This window comes from Haemaphysalis longicornis, unplaced genomic scaffold (assembly GCF_048455015.1).
Source record: "Haemaphysalis longicornis isolate Haplotype H1 unplaced genomic scaffold, Haemaphysalis longicornis Haplotype H1 scaffold_9, whole genome shotgun sequence".
Taxonomy (NCBI): Eukaryota; Metazoa; Arthropoda; class Arachnida; order Ixodida; family Ixodidae; genus Haemaphysalis; species Haemaphysalis longicornis.
The window spans coordinates 52,930,975-52,937,641 of NW_027526460.1; the positions used below are offsets into that span (position 1 = coordinate 52,930,975).

Consider the following 6,667-nt stretch of genomic DNA (forward strand, 5'->3'; position numbering starts at 1 on the left):
TGCCACGCACCAACAGGGAGTGCGAGTCTCCGTCCTGAAGACGCATCAGGGCCACTCGGGAGTCGCACAGCAGGGCGCAGCGCTCGGGCAAGGGCTCCATTTCCAGCAGCAGGTCCAGGCCCAGTCCGACCCCCACCAGCTCAGCCGTGGCCGAGGAAGAGGCATAGGACAGCCGCGCCTGTCGGGTGGCCTCTCCCAGCACGGCGGCCGCTGCGGCTGACCCCTGCTGCTCCCGCACCGAGCCATCTGTGTATACTAGGGCGTGGCCGTCTAGGTCGCCCCAGACGACACCCCGGGCCAGCTGCAGTTGCCCGCAGTGGGGTGTCCGCCGCTTGCTGTGCAGCCCCGGAAGGTCCAGCCGCACGTCAGCTGCCAGAGCAGGAGCGGGCCACGAGGTCCCGCGTCCACGGGGCCCACCACCTCCTCGTAGAGCATCAGCATGCGCCCCATGCGCGAGTGGTGGTGGCTCTTCAGCCGCCGCAGCAGCGGACCGCCCCCCTCTGCGCGTCTCAGCCGGTCAATCTGGCCAAGTGCCCGCAAGTCAGCTGTCATCTCTAGGGTCCACGCCCCCGCCTCGGCCAGCGTCTTCTCGCACGGCGAGCTCTGGGGCAGGCCGAGGCAAGCGCGGACCCCCTTGCGGTGGTCTCCCTCCAGCTGCCGCCAGGTGGGTTTCCGCAGGATCACCAGTGGGAGCGCGTACATAAGGAGACCCACCGCCGAGGCACTGTACAGCCGGAGGGCCGTCCGCTGCGAGCAGCCGCTGTCCCGGGCCACCATCTTGCGCACTGCCGTGGTGGCCAGCTGCGCCCTGGCTCGGAGCTCCTTGGCCGCCTGCCGGAAGTTCAGTCGGTGGTCCAGGGTGAGCCCCAGGTACCGCACCCTGGTCCTCCACTGGAGCTCCTCGCCATCGATGGTCAGGCGCCGGGTCCATCCACGGGCGGCGGCATCCGGATGCACCAGCATGGCGTCGGTCTTTGTCGCCGACAGCTGTAGGCCGACGCCTGCCAGCTTGGCACGAACTGCCTCCATGGCCGCCTGCAGTTGCTGTACAATGGCTCGGCCCTGACCCTTAGGCCCCAGCACCCACAGGGCGATGTCGTCGGCGTACACCGAAATGTACACTCGGTGGCCCCCTCCTCTGGGCAGGCAGCCTGGAAGGGCTGCCATCACCAGGTTGAAGAGGAAGGGGCTGATGACGGATCCCTGTGGGGTGCCCACGTTCACCGGCCGGGGAGCCGACAGGGCGTCCCCCACCTGCACCTGCGCTGTGCGGCCCGTCAGGAACGCCTCGACGAAGCCCCGCAGCTTGCCCGCAATGCCAGCCTCCTCCACGGCCAGGGAGATGGCATGACGCTGCAGGTTGTCGAAGGCGCCCTTCACGTCCAGCAGCACCAGGGCCGCCACCTGCTTGGTGGCCCTGGCGTGTTCAAGGGCCGCCACGACGTCGGCGATGGAGTCGGTGGCTGCTCGGTGCCTCCGGAAGCCCGTCAGCTGCTCGGGGATGACCTCTTCCTCCGCAGCGATGACCTCCATCCTCCGCAGTGCCACCCGTTCGAGCAGCTTGCAGCCGCAGGATGTGAGGGCCACAGGCCGGTACGCCGCGACTGCCACAAGGCCCTTGCCTGGCTTTGGTATGGGCCGCAAGATGGCCAGCAGCCACTCAGGTGGCAGTTGGCCCGTGTCCCATATGACGTTGTAGGCGGCCAGGAGTCGGCCGAACCCCACCTCATCCAGATTGCGCATCATCTGGTAGGTGAGGCCGTCTGCTCCTGGAGCCGACTTACGCTTGCAGCTGCGGAGGGCACTGCGGAGCTCAGTCTCTGTGATGGGGGCGTTGTTGAGGGGGTGGTGCACCTCCCCCGTCCCAGCAACAGCAGCAGCGGGCCCTGATTCCGCCTGGTGTGGCGGCAGGAATTGTGCAGCGAAGAGGTCAGCCAGCTCCGCAAAGCTGGCCTGCTTGCGGATGGCCATGGCAGCCAGGGGGTTGCGGTTTCTCTGGGGTTTCAGGATGGAGTTGAAGATGCTCCAGAGGCGGCGGCAGCGTGGGTCGGCCTCCGAGCTGACGCAAAGCTCGGCCCAGCGCTGCCGGCTCAGGCGATTGGCGTGACGGCGGCACGCCGCATCCACTCGCCGGTACGCCGTCCAGTCCGCCCGCTCCCCCGAGCGCTGAGCCTTCCTCTCCGCGCGGTTGCGCACCGCCCGCAGCTGCAGCAGCTTCAGGTCCGGCGTGGTGGCCCCCTCGGCTACTGTGCAGCTCTATGTGGATTGCCTGGCGCAGCAAACCAGGCCCCGGAACAGCTCGGCTCCTTCCCCCAGGTCCTGCTCGGCGAGGCAGCGCCGGAACCGGTCCCAGTGGGTGGTGCAGTGCGGCTCGCTTGGTTGTCCTGTCGGGTGGTGCGATGTGCAGTGGGTAGTGGTCGGAGCCCCACGTGCTGGGCTCCCTCCTCCAGGTGGCCTCAACCCCGGCTGACACTAGGGTGAGATCAATGGCGGTGGCTGCGGAATTGCCACGCCGGAAGGTGCTCTCACCAGTGTTCAGCGCAGACAGGTTGAGGCGCAGCATGGCGTCCAACAGATGCTCACCGCGAGCGTCCATCCGGCCATCTCCCCACGCAGTGTGGTGTGCGTTGAAGTCACCACAGAGGAGATGGCGGGGTGCGCACAGGGACACCAGCCGATCCAGGAGGCACGCGTCCCAGCGCTGACCAGGGCGCACGTACACACTGCACACTGTAATGTCTGCACCACCCGTACTCAGCCTTAACGTCACTGCCACGCACTCCTGCACAACTGTCGTCACCGCACTGGTATCCAGCTCTGCGTGCTGCACATCGTTCCTCACAAACAATGAGGCACGCGAGGTTCCTGGGGGGTGGGACGGGTCGCCACACACCACCGCCGAGCACTGGGCACTGTCACACGCCGTGGGGCTGTGATAGCCGATGTAGCCCGGCAGGCGAATCCCCCCCGAGCCGTCCCTTCCCGCACGCACATAGCTCTCCTGTAGAGCCACGACATGGGGCTCGTGCTGCAGCAGAAACGCACTCAACTCCGCACGACGCGGTCGCAGAGAATTGACGTTCCACTGCAGCACTGTAGGCCATCAGAAAGTTGTATTCTGCTAAACATGCAATAGTGATTACTGACTCTCTCTCGGTTTGAACGTAACGGACGAAAGAGCAGTGCAAACCGAGAGAGAGTCAGTAATCACTATTGCATGTTTAGCAGAATACAACTTTCTGATGGCTAGGATAACGGCCAAGGTATTCAGCATAAAAAGAATTAGTAACGTATCTGCTGATTCGTTAATCCAGATGCCAGCGTGTCCAGGCCCCCACACCAAACGAAATTCTCGTAATGATGTAGGCAATAAATAATTAAGGGTTCGACGTAGAGGAGATGTATTTGGGGACGAAAGAGCAGTGCAAACCGAGAGAGAGTCAGTAATCACTATTGCATGTTTAGCAGAATACAACTTTCTGAGGGCTAGGATAACGGCCAAGGTATTCAGCATAAAAAGAATTAGTAAAATTAGGTAGTCGGAGGGAAAAGGCCCAATCTAAATCGGGAGAAACAATACCCACGCCTGCCTTCTCATTTCGGACAGAGGCATCAGTTGCAATAATGACATGAAAAGGAAAAACTGTCAGGTGATCCTGCAAAAGGCCGGATAAGAGATTCGACAGGAGCAATTTAGCATTCCTGGGAAAAAGTTCATCGAAAGCTACATCTAAGGATGAGACATAACGATTAGGTACGGTAACAAATAACAGGACCACACGTAACGGGTCTAGTAAGGATTGTACAAACATCACTTGTGGGTGTTTGAACCGGGGCCATGGTCTGCTGAAAAACAACGACGGCCATGTTACAAAGGCAGTCTGCGGTCTGGATATGGGCGACGCCATTACTATTAGGAATGTATCAACAGTGAGGGCGTGCAGGTGGGAGACTAGTGCGGGAATTCGTGCTTTTATGTATAAAACGTTTATTGGCACATATCATGGAAGACCCAGACATAGTCTGAGGTCTTGCCGTTCTGGCGTTACAAACGGTCGAAGTTTCTAATGTGCGCTTCCTGATAACAGCACACATCCGAAATCACGGATTGGTCGGACGTACATTCGGTAAATGATTAATAAGGTGTCACGGCGCATACCAAATTTCTTGTGACTAAGGCTTCTCAATAGCGAAACAGACCGCGCACATTTAGCAACAATGTAGTCAATCTGCAGACGCCCATTCAAAGTGTATTCTTATATTATTCCTAGTTATTTTAGGGACTTCACCTGGGGAATGGTTTGTTGGCGGTAAGTAAGAGAAATGGAGACTGGGCCATCCGCCGGAAAGACAAGGAGAGCACATTTGTCCACATTTAAGTTCAAGCATAGACCATCTAACCAAGCTTCTAAGACTCATAGATATATAGGTCTGAAGACGTTGGTACAATGTTTGAATGTCTCAGGCTGATGCAAAGAAGGCAATTTCGTCAGCGTAAACGTGCAGCTGAACTTCTTTGTGTATTGGAATGGAGCTCATCAGAACGTTAAAAAGCGCTGGGGACAAAACAGAGCCCCGAGGAACACTGCAGGTTTGACTGTATACTGGAGAGGAAAGACTTTGCTGTGAACAAAAAAAAAATCTGTTAGACCGACAATCGATAATCCATGAGATGATATATTTTGGGAAAGGATAACGCTTACGCGTATTAGAAGGAATTTGGTACTCAACGCTGTCGTAAGCCTTGGCGACATCCAAGGTGACTAGGGCGGCATGTTATTGCTACTTCACTGAACAACAGGACATCCTTCAGCAAGCAGTCGACACCACTACTGCTTACCTTCAGCCCAGGGGATTGACCTGCGAGCCATCTAAGTCCGCCCAACTGGTCCTTCGCTCCCGCACAAGAGGCCGCCCGGCTGCGCCCACCCCTGACCCACAGGTCTCCATAAGTGGCTCTTTTGTCCCCCCAAGTTACCACGCTCAGGATATTAGGCGTTCCCTTCCGCTGGGATGGTTCAGGCCCTACTCCCCCAACTGCACCAAACAGTCTCCCAGCTCGTCCACCTTATACGCCGAATCCGGGGATCGGCATACGGTCTAAAAGAGCCAGACACTTGCCGTCTTGTCCACGCCCTCATGGTCAACCGTCTCGCCTACGGAACACGGTTTGTGAATCTCAGACCCCAGAAACAAGCAAGCTGGACTCCCTAATCCCCAAAACTTACAAAGCTGCCTTGGGCCTCCCTACATTTACCTCTACTGACCGTCTACTCCAACTTGGGCTGCATAATACCCTCAGCGAAATTCTGGAAGCCCAACGAACCTCACAGCTACAACGGTTGGCCCTTACTCCCACTGGCAGGAACGTGCTTCGCACCATTGGCCGGTCCACCCCGTCTGCAACTCACGAACTTCAACGCATCCCTCTTCACATTCGCCAGCGGCTTAGGGTCGCCCCAATCCCGAAACATCTGCATCCGACGTTCAATAGGGGAAGGCGAGAAGCTCGTGTCAGAACGCTCACAAGGCGATATGAAACCGACGCCCAAACGCGCTACACGGATATCGCCCATACTCCCAACGGTTCACACACCACCCTCGTCACCCTGGACTCTACCGGCCACCTCGCCACTGCAGCCACCTACAAGCAGCTACCAGTTCCCACAGCAGAGGCACTCGCCGTCGCTCATGCGACCACCACCCACCAAAAACAGCCCTACCTAACCATCATCACCGATTCTCAGCAAGCATGCCGGTGGTATCAAGCTGGCCTGGCACCCCCTCAAGCTCTTCCCATCTTTCACTGTCTCCCCGAAGAAATAGAGATAACAATAGTTTGGTCCCCTGGCCACTCTGGTCTTGCTGGGAATGAAGCGGCCCATGCCGCAGCCCGCGATCTCCACAACCGGGCACTCCCCTGTGCAAGGCTAGATACCACAGGACGTCCAGATTCCGCAAGCACCGCCTTAACACCGCTGGACTCTACCTATAGCTCCATCCTTTCCCACTACACAAACAACAGAAGAAGGTACCCTCCTCCCCACCCATCCCTTACTCCACATGAAGCCTATGTCTATCGCCGCCTTAGACAGAAACTTTCTATAATCACACGATTCTCTCACACATCTGTGCGGTTATGTCACCACTGAGCCAAAATTCTATGCTGCCTTGACGCACGTGACTGGCGTTAATATGTCGGGAGAGGTGCCGCAATCACCCACGCGTGGGTAATGTTATGACTGACATGAAAGAACCGGAAACTGAATGATACAATCACCTACGCGTGAGTAATGTTATCACTGACACGAAAGAACAGGGAAAATGAATGATACAACATACCATATTTTTTTCAGCCGCCATGAAGATCTGCCTGATGCGTTAATACGGTGCATAACAGCGCATGCGCTCTACCATTGCGTGCCCGATTCGGCGACCTGCAGGATGTCGACAGCGCGGCAGTATGCGCCAGAAGTGTGCACGTGCCCAATATTGAGCCCCTTTGTAGTCTCGGGCAGGTTGCCAAGGACGAACGGACAGCAATTGCTTACCTTTAATATGTAATTGTAAAGCATCCATCGTTTAGCAAGTGAAGGCTGCTTTAACATGGGCAAACAAAAAGAAGTCTTGACGCAGTCGGCAGGATTCGAACCTGCGCGGGGAGACC

At 57.6% G+C, this 6,667-nt stretch overlaps 1 non-coding gene across 1 annotated transcript in view; it reads right to left on the reverse strand.

Annotated features, from left to right (window-relative positions):
• Window positions 1–6,631: 6,631 nt before the first annotated feature.
• The window catches only part of Trnas-aga (transfer RNA serine (anticodon AGA)), an 82-nt gene continuing 46 nt past the window's right edge, over window positions 6,632–6,667 (reverse strand). The window contains exon 1 of the tRNA in view: window positions 6,632–6,667. This exon is cut by the window's right edge and continues 46 nt beyond it. This is a non-coding gene — a tRNA (tRNA-Ser).